Here is a 16,747-nt window from a genome sequence, read left to right on the forward strand (position 1 = left end):
AATTGCAGTTTTGCTCATTTTAAGTATTGATTTTTTTATTTAACAACAATCATAATGAAATATATTTTTCAAAAATACTTTAAAAGAGCATTTGATTGTATTGTCTGCACACTACAGCCTGCCCATATTATTAATTTGGTGTGGCAGATCTGACCAATAGACTATTGGAGGAAAATTAAATGTTACAACACAAATGTCAAAAGAACTAAGCTAATAACATTTTGCAAAGGAAACTAATAACTCTTCTGATTTTAAAATTCAAACTTCACCTATGCACATCATCAAATGTTAGTCAATTGGGAAACCGTCGTGAAACTTTGCTATGTGCAGCCAACATGCAGGGGAGAGTCAAGCATGAGTTATCGCCCTGGCTTTGATGTGCAGGGCGACGGCTTCTTCCAGCTTAATATCTCTTTCCACAGCCATCAGCATCCTTAGTCTGCAAGTGCTCATTTCATTTTAGATATGAATTTGGACCTCAATCGCAATACAGGACAGTTTGACGAGTAAAAGAGAGTCACTCCAATCAGATGAAAGCACATGAAGAGCTGTTTTGTACAGTTTGCCTTTCTATAGGAGATCATGACAGCCAGGGTGCACACACCCCTCCAGTCTTACCTCTGGTAGCTAAGCGACCAAGCGCTAACCGTACCGCTGCGATGCTGCAGGGATGCCAGCCGTTCCTTCAGCCTGAAGCCTGGATTACGCCTTTATCCTCAGAGGTGAATGAGTGATTGTCGCTTTTTCGTATCCTCCTCAACCCTGTACTCGTACAATCCAGGCGGGCAAGCTAGCAAATTGTGTGAGAGCATGCTGTCGTCTGGGCATGGGTGTGTGATAGAGAGAGAGAGAGGTTGGGAAAGAGAGAGAGAGAGAGAGAGAGAGAGAGAGAGAGAGAGAGAGAGAGAGAGAGAGAGAGAGAGAGAGAGAGAGAGAGAGAGAGAGAGAGAGAGAGAGAGAGAGAGAGAGAGAGAGAGAGAGAGGAGGAGGACCTGCTAAGCAGATATCAGACAGTTAAATTTAAACCGGCCTGAGTTCTGACACCTTGAGCCATGGCTAAACACACACACAGACACACACTGCTACCATATGGCACTTGAGCGTAGCTCAATGCCTCAGCAGTCCCTGAGGAGAGTGAACTGATGCTACGAGGACTATTACAGTAAAGGAATTGTGTCCAAACTACAACTCTGGTGCCATTCTTGGCAAGCCATCCGTTTATTTAAGCAGCCCACGGTATATATATTTTTTTTGTGTGTGTGTTTTCCACACACAGTATGAATGTGGAAAAACAGGAACATTACGGAACAAAATCAAGCTTTGTTTTCCCCATTTCTTTTTGTGGGGTGGAAAAAAGGAGTACACTATACATCAACAACAATGGCAACGAGATGATGAATGTGCTGTATCTTAATCACATCAGGAGGCTTCGTCTGCAACTGGTAACCATAGTAACCAGTAAAATCCATAAACAACGGCTTTCAGGTGCTTTAGTGGGTTCTCTATTGCCCTTTGGTGGCCAAAATGGTTAGTGCAGCTATTACGACCACCAAACCCTCCAATCCTCTATCGGCCCATTATTTTGCTTGTTCGTGTATAAGGGGTCCATCCATCCATCCAATATCTTCCGCTTATCTGGGGTCGGGACGCGGGGGCAGTAGCCTCAGTAAGGAAGCCTAGACTTCCCTATCACCGGCCACTTCATACAACTCATCTGACAGGATCCTGAGGTGTTTCCAAGCCAGCCTAGAGACATAGGCCCAATCCCATTCCTCTCACTTGGCCCTGAGAACCCTCCAGTGAGGTCCCTCTATAGGGAAGTCCCCTCGATGAGTGGAGTGCAAAGTGAAGATTGTCCCCTAAGAAATTGGACGGGACTTGCAAGGTTCCACCCCAGTCCAGTAGAAGGCCGTAATACGAATTGGCTGTAGACCTCAGTGAGGTATTGGCCAACAACACATGTAAACAACTTGAGTCTTAACCTGTGGTGTGGCAGTTGGAGAGCCCGTGCAACGTTAAAAATGCCCGCTACAGCTGTGTTATTACCGATGGCCTGGAAGCTCTTCACCTTTTCCGTGTCTCCAATCAACGGAGGACATATGCGCGATATTGAAGACTGCTTCGGCGCTATGTAGCACTAATTCATCTTTACAAGGTACGTCCACTCATTAAAAAAAATGACCCGTTCGGTCAAATACAGTAAGGGTTAACGTACAACGCACATTCACATAATGCCCTATGTTTGTGTAGACATACATGACAACCTACTTATTAGTATCTTAATGCCATTTTATGACATATAGTAGGGGTCTTTAATGTGTGACACGATGAAAAGTAAACAAACACAAGAACAGTCCACCTGACCCATAAGCTGACATGATCGTCACCAAACTTCCCTGTAGGACCCACACACCATAGTTCATAAGGAATTTAATTCAAAAGAGTAGTTATTGGATATAAAAAAAAATCATTTCTATAGTTTTTCATGATGCATACCTCAGAGTAAAAGCTGTTTTTTTCTTTTCTATGCCCACATTTATGTCCAAATTGTTTATCTTATCTGTTGTGTTCCAGAGTGGCCATCCCATAAGCATGGACAGGTTGGACGGGAATGTTCCCATCCTGTGCTTATGGTTCGATATGGAGTCAGAACTCATTCCGGACTTAAGGTTGAGCAAGAAGGTCATGTGGGCCCTGCAGGAGCTAGTGAAAGAGGGAACAGGACCATGGCTGGAGGTCCTGATCCACGTGTACTGGCTGGCCCACGCTCTGTCCTACCGTGTGGTGTCACGGGTCTTCAGTGTTCCCAGGTCCACCGTACACAGAATTGTCCACAGTTAATATGGAATAAATTGCCCAAAAGCTATGTTTCAGGCTCTGGAAGTCACACCCACATTTGCATCCTGTGCTTTTCTGCATTACTATTCAGTAACCGTCTTTATTTTGAGTAACACCTTGGTGGTTTATTTCATAATGATGTGAGATACTGTGTGTAAACTATTTGACTGTTGGACAGAAAACAACTACAAATCACTCCAGCTTAAATAATAGTTTACTTTAAGAAAAACAAACTCACATTGGGCCGAAATACATAATAGTAAATAAATAATGTCTCACAAAATGTAACAAAAATATACCAATACTTCCATAAAACTGGAAAACACAACCTTGAACTTTATTGAATTCTTAATAAAATATTTTCCTTTTATAAAACAAAGGGAAACATTGCAGAGATGTCACTGTTCTGGAAATTTGTCCACGAGCGTCCCAAAAAGGATCAGAAACCGCTCATTTTTGGCCTCAGTTTCCTCCTGCCTTTTCTTCACTCTGGTAGACTTCTCTTTCAAAAAGTCAAGGAGTGTATCGTACTTCCTTTTTTTCTGGATGATTTGGGGTTTGGCGCCGGAATGGAAGATGCCGACGACGTGTCCGGTGGTGTGGATGGTGTGGTAGCTGTGATGGTGGCAGGCTCTTCCACGGGACGTTCTACATTGGCCTTTAGGTTGGGTGGAAAAAACAAGAATTACTTAATGCTGGTGTATTGTACAAAAACAACTGTGTTTAGGATGCTGAACAAGTTGATGTGAGACACGAAATCATAGGATGTGTTCTGGATAATTATTTGATAGTGAATAGATACACAAACCTGACATGTTATTCTTATGGCTGGAAGAGCCTTCAATTGGCGAGCATCACATATGCTTTAGAATTGTCTCCACATTTGGACAACATTTTAAGAAGGTAATTAGTTTATTTAATGTGTGTTTACAGATAAGGCAGTGGACTATGTGATAGTTATTAGTTTCTTCTGTATTTCCACGTGAAATTCAGAGACATTACTCATGATGCATGATGAAAACTAATGCAATCTGATCTCACATGAAAGAATCATATTGTAAATAAAACACGACACCCGAAATTGTGTGCAGTAAACAAGCGCATATATCCAGGACGTTATTGTGACTATGCTGCTTTAGAGACTGGCCATGTAGATGTAAAAGCACGACTCGTTTAAGATAAAAACAGGGATAGGCTGAGCCGTGATTTTCTGCAGTTATCCAACTCTACGGTTTGGAGTGTGAAGAGTAGTTTGCGGCTCCCTCGGTAAATTTGTGCAGTTAAAAGTAGCGATTTTGCAATGTTCATGTTTTAACGCGAAAATAACATTTTCTATTGCATTTACATCTAAGATATCCCAATATATCTCGTTACAAATACATGCGTAATTGTGGAAAACTACTTACATTTGTGCGGTTCCTTTCCAGCCATGTTTTTTGATATTGAGAATTCGCAAAGCCTTCTGGGTAGTCACTTCGCTCCAAGTGAGGTACCGACATCCCTCGATCTGAAGTGGTTATGTCATGGGTTGAGGGCACTTCTCCCTCTGTCTTGAGAGTATTGGGACACATCCCATTTTCACGTGAACGCGCAAAACTGAGTGACTCGGGCAAATAGCGAGTGAAAGTGAGAAGAATGGGATGCAGCCCTAGTCTCTCCAGTGTGTCTTGAGAATTCCTCGGGGCCCTCCTGCCGGTGGGACATGCCCTGGAAAGGAAGAAGCCTTATCAGATGCCTGAGCCACCTCAGCTGACTCCTCCCGATGCGGACGAGCAGCGGCTTTTTACTGAGTTCCTCCTGGAGGACCGAGCTTCGCACCTTATCTCGTAGGGAGAGTCCAGCCACACTATTTTCTGCCGCTTGTATCTGGGATCTTGTTTTTCCTCTCATTATCCACAGTTCGTTACAATAGGTGTGGGTAGGAACGTTGATTGACCTTTCGATCATGAGTTTTTTGCCTTTCGGCTCAGCTTCTTCCTTACCACGACGGGTCCGCAGACGCCGCATCAATCTCGCTGTCAATCTCCCGTTTTAATCTACCTTTGCCCGTGAACAAGACCCTGCCTATGCAAGACTATAAAGCTTATGGAATTAAAACTACAGTAAACGTTTGGGTTGTATAAAAAAGAATAAAAACCTTTACATTAAAATAATCGATTTCATAGAATAAAAATGAACATTATGACATCTGGTTTCACCAATATAAACAATTCATTAATTCATAAATAGTTACTGTACTATCCTCACTCCGAAGTATCCCCTTTTTCTATAGCTAGACAGCTAGTGAACGATATCCTCCTTTTTATGTAGTTGCTGTTTATTCGAAAAATGGCCTATTACCCTTATCAGGTTGCCAAAAAACTGAAAACAAAATACAAAAAAGTCCTGTCAGCTTGCTAATTATGAATACGTTCTAAGATCAGACATGGTATCAATATTTCAAACCGGATGATGTCATTTTTTTACAATAAGTTACCATGAAAATAAATATTCATTCATGTGCAGTAATCACAATAGATTTCATACCTAAGGACAATAATTGTCCACTAACCAAAAGTGTTATAAAATGACACTGATCAGTATGTTTAATTACAATATAATTTATCATACACCCAATTTTTAAAGCACAGACACTTGACAATGACATTATGTTTGCAGAAAAGGATTCATAAATGTTTTATGAAATTTTAAATTTTAAAAGGGACATAGGATAATTTCTCACGGCACACCTGACGATCTCTCATGGCACACTAGTGTGTCGCGGCACAGTGGTTGAAAATCATTGGTCCACAGCACCAACAAAAGAGAATTTGCAATGAGCATCCGAAATTTGTCGTCTAAGCTGCCGTTGATGTTCTGCTCTTCTCTTTTGTTTCTCTTTTGTTTCTTTTTTAAGAACAATTAACACGTCCACCAAAAAAAGGGCTACTCAAAGACAGCTCTGTATGTTTCTCAATGGCAAAACAGTTACTGTATGCAATATCCTTTAATTGTAACACTGCGTTCCCAATTTTATCCACGATATTTTCCGTTACATTTCTTGTCAATTAAGGGCTTTTAGGTGCCTCTTATTGTATATAAAATATTGTAAATAAATGAATAAGACATTTGCCATGGCCTGTTGGAAAGCAATTAATGATATAGTGTCCAAAAAATGTGTCACGCCTATGAATGAATTAAAGGGGCAGTGTGTATATTTTGACTATTGGATGCTGCTGTATTATATAGTGCAACCGACAATGACTGCTAAAAAGCAAACTGAAGAACATAGACTACGGAGACTCAAAGCGACCAAACCGCACTATTTTTCTTTTTTTGCCAGCCTTTTACAAAATGTTTTTTTTGGGTACTTGTAGCGGTCAGATGGGGAACACTTATGTCAGCTCCCTCTCGGTTTGACTTAAGTTATGTAAAATAAATGAAAATTCTTTGACCTCAAAGTATTATAAAAAATACACATTTTTATAATAGATCAGTAGCTCAGGAGGTAGAGCGCTCGTCTTGGGATCAAGGGATCCCAGTTCGAATCCCGGCTTGTCCGTGTTACATGTCGAAGTGTCCTTGGGTAAGACACTGAACCCCTAATACCCCCAATAAGCAGGTTAGCGCCTTACATGGCTGCACGGCCGCTATTGGGAAATGTGAAGCACACTGTAAAGCGCTTTGGGAAGTCATTGACTTGAAAAGCGCTATATAAATGCAGATCATTTCATTTCATTTCATTTCATTTTTGCTGATGATTTATATCAATATAATCTTTTTTTAACGAATTAAGTTTGTTGACCACTATGAGGCGTTTAATAATACACACTGTTCCATTAATGCATTTTAGACTTTTCTGAGAATGCAAAGATCTAAAACAATGAATATATGAAATGAAATGAAATGAAATGATCTGCATTTATAGTCAAGACTTCCCAAAAGCGCTTTACATTGTGCTTCACATTTCCCAATAGCGGCCGTGCAGCCATGTAAGGCGCTAACCTGCTTATTGGGAGTATTAGGGGTTCAGTGTCTTACCCAAGGACATTTCGACATGTAACACGGAGGAGCCAGGATTCGAATTGCGATCTCTTGATCCCAAGACGAGCGCTCTACCTCCTGAGCCACTGCCGCCCCTATATCATCAATATGGTGAGTAAAATATTTCAATTTTCCAAACAGAATTGACATCTTTGCATTTATGCATCAAGGTCTGATCCATTAATTTTAAAACTTGATAACTACCAGCCAAATTATTCTTTTTTTAATTTTGACCTCTTTCCAAAGAACCAGAATATTTAAAGTACAGTAATAAAATGTTCACTTTTTTAATTATTAACTAATATTTTTCATCTCATCTCATCAGCCGTACCGCTTATCCTCATTAGGGTCGCGGGGGGGCTGGAGCCCATCCCAGCCATCTCCGGGCAGTGGGCAGGGGACACCCTCAACTGGTTGCCAGCCAATCGCAGGGCACACAGGGACAGACAACTCATTCGCTCATTCACACCTAGGGACAATTTGGACCGGCCAATTCACCTGAAATGCATGTTTTTGGAACGCGAGAGGAAACCGGAGTGCCCGGAGGAAACCCACGCAAGCACGGGGAGAACATACAAACTCCGCACAGGAAGTCTGGAGCTGGATTTGAACCCACGACAGGTTCCCATGACATGAACTGTGCCGCACAAGCGCTAACCACTGTGCCGCCGTGCTGTAATATTTTTCATGTACTGTAAAAAAAAAAAAAAAAAATATATATATATTTATATATATATATATATATATATATATATATATATATATATATATATATATATTTATGCTTGCGTGGGTTTCCTCCGGGCACTCCGGTTTCCTCCCACATTCCAAAGACATGCATTTCAGGTGAATTGGCCGGTCCAAATTGTCCCTAGGTGTGAATGAGCGAATGAGTTGTCTGTTCCTGTGTGCCCTGCGATTGGCTGGCAACCAGTTCAGAGTGTCCCCTGCCCACTGCCCGATGATTGCTGGGATGGGCTCCAGCCCCCCGCGACCCTACTGAATATAAGCGGTACGGCTAATGAGATGAGATGAGATATATATATATATATATATATATATATATATATATATATATATATATATATATATATAATAGCATAAAATGTATACTTTATAAATAATAGCATAAAAAGTATAGCAATATTAAAATGCTAAAAGGCTGGCAATATTTCAGTTATATAACCATCTGACACATTTTTTGAGGTGTAATATATATAAAACGAAGGATATCGTTAGTTATTATTAGTTTGTTAGAGTGAACTCGTCAAGCTGTCAGCTCATTGAACACTTGGGAGATGATTAGTGTTAGTCCTTTTTAATTTGTCGAACAAAAACCTTTAAAACCCTCACGACACTCAATTTCACCACTTTGTTGAACTCTAGCGGCGAACAGGCAGACCTGCACCCTGAGTCCTCCTTAGCTCGAATTGGGTGCGGCTTCGCACATCACCCTAACTTCCTAGAATGCTGCATCTTTAGTGAACGGATGCTTTTCATCGACAATTAAAACAAACAAACAAACAAAAACTCACATTGTGTCTTTACATCCATTTATCCAGTCAGGTCCCTTAAGCCCATCCCAGAAAGAGAGAGGCACGACCAGGCACAGATATTGCGAATGAGGACAATTATTTAAAAAAAAAAAGAAACACAACAACGCACTCAGAATTTCAATGTTGTCTCCTGTTTTTAAATAGAATTGTAATAGTGCAAAGTAATCATTTTTTTCAAAGTATACCTGTAATTTGTTTCTTATGCTATGTAACTGTAATGTAATATAATTACATGTATTTGTATCATGATTACGTAACCCCATTGTGGCGCAACAAGGGTTTTTGACTAGTTAAAATGTTATATTTTGGGCTTTTTATGTTGTTTAATCCGTATTTGACTGTTAGGGGAAGTGTATTAGTATTTTTAAGGGCATTGAGTTTTGTAAAGCAGAAAAAGTAAGTGAAGTACCAGTATATCACCACTAGGTAACATAGTCTCACAGGTCAGAGAAGGATACTTGGGCCAAGTCTCACGGGACCTCACGTGATTAAATGAGACTTGCTCAATAAATCATCCTTAATGTCAACAAGTAAATGGTGTCGTGTGAGACTGACATTTATCATCTATTTTGCAGGTGAGATGTATATACTGGTAACACACTTACTGCGAGGAGGATAATATGTGAAAATATGTTTGTAAAGGTTGTTTGTGATGTGTTTACAAAAAGTGAAATAGTACGAGTGAGTCGTCCGTTAGCATAAGCAACAGAGTGAGGTATGCTATGTTCTGCTGGACTGTTAAAGAGTGTACTGTGATGTAAATATGTATATTTTGATACCAATTAACACAAGGTGAGTTGTTTTGGTAGGAACAGTTATGGTGATTTGTTAATTGATTCTTGAAACCTACCAATTGATGGCAATGTTATTTTGTATTTAAATGTTAAAGGGACCTGAGGGGAAAATGAGACTTGCTCAATGAATCACCCTTAATGTCAACAAGTAAATGGTGTCGTGTGAGACTGACATTTATCATCTATTTTGCAGATGAGGTAAAATAACAACAACAAAACACAAAAATGTATAAAACAAATGTGTAACACCAGCTGGAGCTAGACCATCCACCTGGGTCCCATTACAAGTAGTCCAAGCTGGAGCTAGACCATCCACCTGGGTCCCATTACAAGTAGTCCATTACTCCCCACGCCTCTTTATATTTATCATTAACAGTAGTGGGCCCCTGGACCAAAATTGGGTTCTTTTGGACCCAATTATTGTTGTGGAAATATGTTAAAATGTAAGTATATTTGTTGTTTTGGAAAATATTTCTGATCATTTTAATCAGGGACACTGTGTAGTATTTGACCACTAAATGTTGCAGTATTGTGTAATGCAACCTAAAAAGGATGCTACCAAGCACACGAAGGAGTAAAAACTACGTATCATTGAAAGTGTGGTAATATTTTTTTAAGTAATCAGTAGCCCAAGCGTCTACGATCAGCCTGAAAATTAGAGCAAGCTGAGAGTTCATTTGCTTCATCTGTTTTCTCACATCGGCTGTGAAGCCCAGCAGAAGAGACGCTATTAAGGAGACGCCATTAACTAGATGCCGTTTGAGATCAGCACCATCAGCATACATTACTGTCCCCTTCATACCATTATTGGAAATGCTTCAATGTGTGTTGATCACGTGTTTAGGATGAGTGATCATTCAAGATGTAAACATAGTGTATTTTTGTGATCTCACAGCGTTATTAAAAGTTTTCTGTAGGTATACAGAGGGGGCCGTGCGTTCATAGAGCACTCATGCTTTATTTTCTACTGTGTCTTAAAAGAGTAGAGTTTATCAGAGTGTGCCTCAGGAACGCACGAACTTGCACGCGCATCATGAATGAGATGACTGAGGAAGCATTTATGACACCAGCCAGGAGATGCCGGCAGAGAGTGACAATGTTCCAAATTCCGCACAGCTCCTTTAAAACATAAATCAAAGATGCGGTGTCTAAAGCATCTAAATCATCTTGACCTGGATTCCTTAGATTGTGTGCCTTTTTGTACCCCCATAAAAAAACTACATTCTTCATTGCGCTTATGGCCATCATTCGAATGTCTGTTATTACAACATTTTTTTATATTTGCTTTTTTTAAATCAATTTTATTTATCATAATAATTAATTTTATGCAATAAATCACTTCCGAAGTTGCCCTACTGCGATGGGTCTTGGCAATCAAATTTAGTGTTAAAAATGTGACGGTTAAAGTATCTATTTGTAAATGAATATATTTATGTTTATACTTAGAGTGGTCAAAAAGAAACGGAAGAAATTGTCACTTTATAAACAAATAGACAATGAAACATAGGTAAATGCAAATGAGAAAAAAATGATTGGCTCATGAGATCTTTTTTCCTCAAATATTGCAGAGTTTCATGATTACTGATTCGAGGCACCTGTGCCCACTCCTTTGGCGCCAACTGCCTCGGACTCTGATTGGCTCCTTGTCACTATTTAAACCCCCGTCTTTCTGTCACTGGTTGTCAGTCCATATCCGAACCTCAGCTTACGCTAGGCAAGCTTTTCGACCCTGACTCACTCCTGTTTTGGCTCCCGCCTGTTTCCCGGCAACGACCCATTTTCTGATCTCGACCACGTTTTTTGCTCTCCTGTCCCGGCTACTGACTTGTTTTTTCCGCTCCCGACACCGCCATCGCTCGCCACAAAAGTACTACTTCCGCGTTCAGAGCAACCTGCTCCCAGCGATCACCGGATCGTGTGTGCAATCTTTTCCCTTCTTCCCAATAAAACTGAAAGAAACGTATGCAAGTGGTTCCTGTCTCTGTTCTGGTCTTAACACAGAGGTAGCAAATTTAATACTCTCTACTGGCATATATATATATATATATATATTATGTGTGTGTGTATAAAACTCAAAATGTTTACCCACCCCTGATATACAATAAAGACTCTTCCCCCCTTGGACATTCGCATGGTGTCCTCTACTATATTCAACTGACAACAACCACAACATACATGCACACACACAAAGAGTAGACTGCACTATAGAGCATCCATTATACTTTTGTATGCCTAATCGATGTGGAAATGTGGCATGCTTACATTATTCCTGGTCAATATCTGCTTCCGACTTATCTGGTTACAGAAGCTCTTTAACTGCGTCCAACTTGCCGGTAGTTGTAAATCAAAGTAGGAATTTTCCCAAAAAGCACTTGAGAAAACAGACTTTCACACTGCTTTGAAAATCCTAAGAACGACAATGAACTTCCGCCATGCTGCTAGGCCTTTACTCAGTCTCCGCAAGCTTCAGTGATCCTTCACCGTGAGTTCATGTCGGCTGACATTGTCAACATAGTCTGCGTGCAATCGGAGGTGCCGGACGCCAGTAAAAACCTGATGTCTTGGCGGAGGAAAAGAGAACTCTCACTTTCTCAAAGCAGAACAGACTGACCTTCAATTTCCTGTCAGGCTTGCTTTCTATAATTCAGATTTTTTTTTAGATGGGAGTCTTATTCTACTTATTTTTTGGGGTCAACTCTTTGCCACTACCTGTTTATTAGCTGTCTGTGACACACCTTCAAAATAAGATATGATATACTGATCATCGAAGTATGCTCTTTTTTCCCTTTTTGTCTTCCATGACGCACATACAGTAACGGCAAAAAACAACACCGTCAGGTCTAAGAGAAGTCTGCGCTGACGGTCCCCGTTCACAGTAATATGCAATCAGGGATAATGGATTGCGGCTGCCTAAGTGCAGTTCACTCTATAATGGACAGAATGGCAAAAAAAGAATCGCCAAGTCAGGCTGAAAATGCACTGTGTCAGCCCCCGACATAGCATTGGGGATAATGGATCATGGCAACATAAATGCAGTTCATTCTTTGGTAAAAAAAAAAAAAAACGTGTGTTAAGCCGGGTCCCGCTTGTAGCAATTTGAAATCAGGGATAGTAAAACGTGGCAGGACAGGTGCAGTTCACTTTTTGGTGGACGGAACAGCAGAAAATAACCCCCAAGTTCAACCAAAAATAAGCTCTGTCAGCCTCCTCCCACAGCAACATGTGATTGGGGATAATGGATCATGGCAGCACGAATGCAGTTCAATTACTAGTGGAAAGAACGGCAACAATGAACTGCCAGGTTTGACCAAAAAATTAGCTTTGCTGGCCTCCGCTTGCAACAGTATGAAATTGGGTATAATAAATCACAGCTGCATAAATACAATTAACTTTTGGGTGGACAGAACGGCAAAAAGGAGCCGCCAGGTACGACAAAAACTCGCTGTGTTGGCCCTTGCTTGGGGATAATGGATTGCAGCCGAACGAGTGCCATTCATTTATTGGTCGACAGAACCGAGCTACCAGGTCAGAGCAAAAATTAGTTCTGTCGGCCCCTGCTCGCAGCAGTTTGCAATCGAAGATAACAGATCGCAGCCGAAACGAGTGCTGTTGACTTTTTGGTGGACACACCAGAAAAAAAAGAGCCTACGCCTGCTTGCAGCTATATGCAATCAGGATAATAGATCGTGGAATATTTTTCAATACGCGAAGCACCCAGGTCGCTAAGCACAAAGTAGCGAGGGATTGCAGTATGCTACGGAACAAAATTGGAGGACACGTTGAATTTTAACAGCCACAGTAAGTAGAGCTAATGTCTCATCTCATCTCATTAGCTGCACCGCTTATCCTCAGTAGGGTCGCGGGGGTGCTGGAGCCCATCCCAGCAATCATCAGGCAGTGGGCAGGGGACACCCTGAACTGGTTGCCAGCCAATCGCAAGGCACACAGGGAGACAACCCGCTCGCTCATTCACACCTAGGGACAATTTGGACCGGCCAATCCACCAGAAATGCATGTCTTTGGAATGTGGGAGGAAACCGGAGTGCCCGAAGCACGGGTAGAACATACAAAGTCCACACAGGAAGTCCGGTAGCTGGATTTGAACCCACACAGGAGGTTCCGAAGACCTTAGAACTGTGCCGTACACGCGCTAACCACTGCGCCTCCGTGCTGCCCTAAAGCTAATGTGTACTCCAAAAAAAACACATTACAACTTTTAATTGGAAGCACCCATTTCTTGTTTTCTGGTTGGAAATTGGAGTCATCTTATTGTTTCCTTAGTAAAGGTTCTAAGGGTGTCATGTCCAGCATGGTCGCCATGGCAACAGGCTGGCCCCGCCCCCTGGGCACCAGCTGAAGCAGATCAGCCAACTTACGTGTGTGCTACTTAAGGGTGGGTTGTGGGTTTTGCGGGTGCTGGCTCATTGCATTTTCTGATTTGCATTTTCTGTCTGCATCTCCCGTTCTGTTTGCTCTGTCCTGTTTTGTTTGAGTCGGAAGAAACCTGTGTTTGCACGTTTTTAGTTAAAGCCTGTTTGTTCTGTCTTGTCCTTGAGTTTTGGACGACTTTTATTTTACTAAATAAAAGTTTTGATCGTCAACGCAATTGAGTTCTCCCTTCCTGCCTCCGTTCTGGTCCGCTCCTCCTCGTGACAAAGGGATAATTCACATTGTGGCAATAGTCCAACAACACCAATCTTGGTTAGTTAATCTGTCTTTAGATACTTTCACGCATAACACTATTCGGTTATTAAAAAAAGACAATAGAAAAAAATGTGTCCAGGCACCAAGTGCTGTATAGTTTTTAACCTTGATTGTTTTATGCACTGTTTCAGTCCACTACAAAGATTGTAATGTTTTTGTTTTCATATTTTAGTACAGTTGAAGTTCTTTTCCACTGGCCTGGTTTGGGCCGAACATGCATTCCGTTTTCTTTGGTTTGTCTTAAAGTTGAATTTGCAGAGAAAGTAGCAGACAGAAGAACAGCAAGACAACGTAATAACTGTGAAATACAATCTGATGATTTCCTCGCTGACCTTGTAGCTAAATTCCTCCACATGTTTCCCTTCAGTGTTAACCAGCTGACATTTTGGTGATGTCAGAATTTCCCTATCTTCCCCGATCTAACGGCCAGAAAAAACCAATCCTTATTTTTCCACCCAGGGAAAACTCGTTGAACCCAACTGTAGGATGTCAGTAGGGGGCTTTCGTGCCATGCTCAAGGGTGAGGACTTGGGCAATGGTCTTATAAAAGAAATTCCCAGTTAGCTTGTTGATCGTCTCAAAATAGCATTGTCTTGTTAAGATTTAATTATTGAAGAAGATTTATGGGACGGGGACGCATGAGGGTCTTTGTCCTTCACCGCCGGAACAGGGACCAGTAGCAGTTGAAAGACATCATTTTGGAACAATAAAAACCTTATAGGAATTTAAAAGTGGAACTTGGTACCATGATTTAAGCTGTCCATTTAATGTATAATTCACTGAGCATTGTTGGAAACTCATCTCTCATCTCATCAGCCGTACCGCTTATTCTTATTAGGGTCGCGGGGGGGCTGGAGCCCATCCCAGCCATCTCTGGGCAGTGGGCAGGGGACACCCTGAACTGGTTGCCAGCCAATCGCAGGGCACACAGGGACAGACAACTCACTTGCTCAGTCACACCTAGGGACAATTTGGACTGGCCAATTCACATGAAATGCATGTCTTTGGGATGTGGGAGGAAACCGGAGTGCCCGGAGGAAACCCACGCAAGGCACGGGGAGAACATGCAAACTCCACACAGTAAGGCCGGTAGCTGGATTTGAACCCACGACCTCAGAACTGTGCCGCACACGCGCTAACCACTGCGCTGCCGTGCTGCCATTGTTGGAAACTACACAAGTTAAAAAAACATATCTATTTTTCAGAGACTCAAATCTGATCTCACAAACACCACTGCTCAAGGTGGGGAGAATGCCAAACTCTTACCACTGGTATAGATGACGTACGAAAAGGTATTGGTTTTTATTTCATTATCACACTATTAAATCGCCTGCCAGAGAAAAATGTTGATTTTTTTTTGTGCATTTCACGTGTTATACTGACAATAAATAACTGTTTGCGATGGATTGGGTTTTTTTAGACATTCAAATGTATCTACTGCTTCTGTTTGCCTTGAAAATAACTGCAATTCGTCCGTTTGTTTTTTCAGAAGTTGAAGGGGAAAAAAGTAGAGAAAAAAAAAAGTATTAGTTCAATAGGAACCAGCTGTTGAGTGGGATTTGACACTTTGAAATAAGCAAGAAGTTGAGCTAAAGTTCAACATTAATTGTGAGATTTTAAATCTGGCTTGCAATGAACTGGTTTTATCTTTTTTTCCCAATTTCCTTACAGATTTAAGAATTCAGTGTTGTAGAGAGATTTTCGACTTTCGACTTTTTTTCCAAGCACATTTTATCAGTATTTTAAGACCTTTACAAATGCTTAAAGAAATGTACTGTAATCTCTCGTTTGTTTTGATTTATGGAGACCAGAACCCCATGCGATATGCGAGAATCCGTAAATCCCCCATTTTCAACATGTGCTCTGTCGGACCCCGCTCGCAGCGATAGACAACCAAGGATAATAGATCGCCACTGCACAGGTGCTATTCTTAGGAAGAAAAAAAACTCAACTGCGGATATTGGATTGCAGGCAAAAGAGTGCAGTTCAGTTTAGGCAGGCCACAATATTACGTTTCAGCAGCCTGAACCATAAAAAAGGGCTTTGCTCTAAGTAATACTTGATCGGGAATAATGGATTGCAGCTGCACAAGCGCAGTTCAACTTTTGGTAGACAGAACTGCAAAAAAGAGCTGCCAGGCCGGACCTAAATGCGCTTCGCTGGCTCCCGCTCGCAGCAATAAGTGACTGAAGATAATAGATCGTGGAATATTTGAGCTGCGATCTGTGATGCACAGAGACCGCAAAATATGAAGTGCAAATTAGTGGGAGATTGCATTGATATAATGGGAGTCTATTATACAAAATTTGCCAGTTTCCAACCCTTGTTCAACAGTTAAGGAAGGACAGCAATCATCACTTTTTACATACATTTTAGCTCCTTATTTGTTTTAGTTCTGAAAATGCTGGTCTACTAGTGATCCCAAGAGCCAAGAAGAAAACCACAGGATCAAGAGCGTTCTCCATTCGGGCCCCGGTGTTGTTGAATGCCCTTTCCCCTGAGATTCGATCTGCAACCTCAGTGTTCACATCTAGGCTTAAAACACACTTTTATATAGCTTATGAATGACCTATATTTCATGTTGATAATATCTGTGTATTATTTGTTATTGCAACATCCATTGCAACCTGGTCATCCTGGAAGGGGGATTACCTCATGTGCGGTCCCGTCTCAAGATTTCTTAATTTTCCCAATGTTGAGGTTTTTGAGTTTTTCCTTGAGCCGTTGTTTTTTTGCGAAGTGAGACTTTCTTGTAAGCAAGTCTTACTTGCCCCTGGCTTGTCTCTTGCCACACAATTTTTTTCTGGTCTCTTTCTCAGTTTTTTTCCTGCC

At 41.3% G+C, this 16,747-nt stretch overlaps 1 protein-coding gene across 1 annotated transcript in view; it reads right to left on the reverse strand.

Moving 5' to 3' along the window:
• The window catches only part of filip1l (filamin A interacting protein 1-like), a 62,397-nt gene extending 61,566 nt beyond the window's left edge, over positions 1-831 (reverse strand). The window contains exon 1 of the mRNA XM_088332597.1: positions 619-831. The gene's annotated coding sequence lies outside the window, so the exon portion shown is untranslated. The remainder of the gene's footprint in view (positions 1-618) is intronic.
• Between the last annotated feature and the right edge of the window lie 15,916 nt (positions 832-16,747).

The sequence above is a fragment of the Urocampus carinirostris genome, chromosome 3 (assembly GCF_059441175.1).
Source record: "Urocampus carinirostris isolate Australia breed hairy pipefish chromosome 3, RoL_Ucar_1.0, whole genome shotgun sequence".
NCBI lineage: Eukaryota > Metazoa > Chordata > Actinopteri > Syngnathiformes > Syngnathidae > Urocampus > Urocampus carinirostris.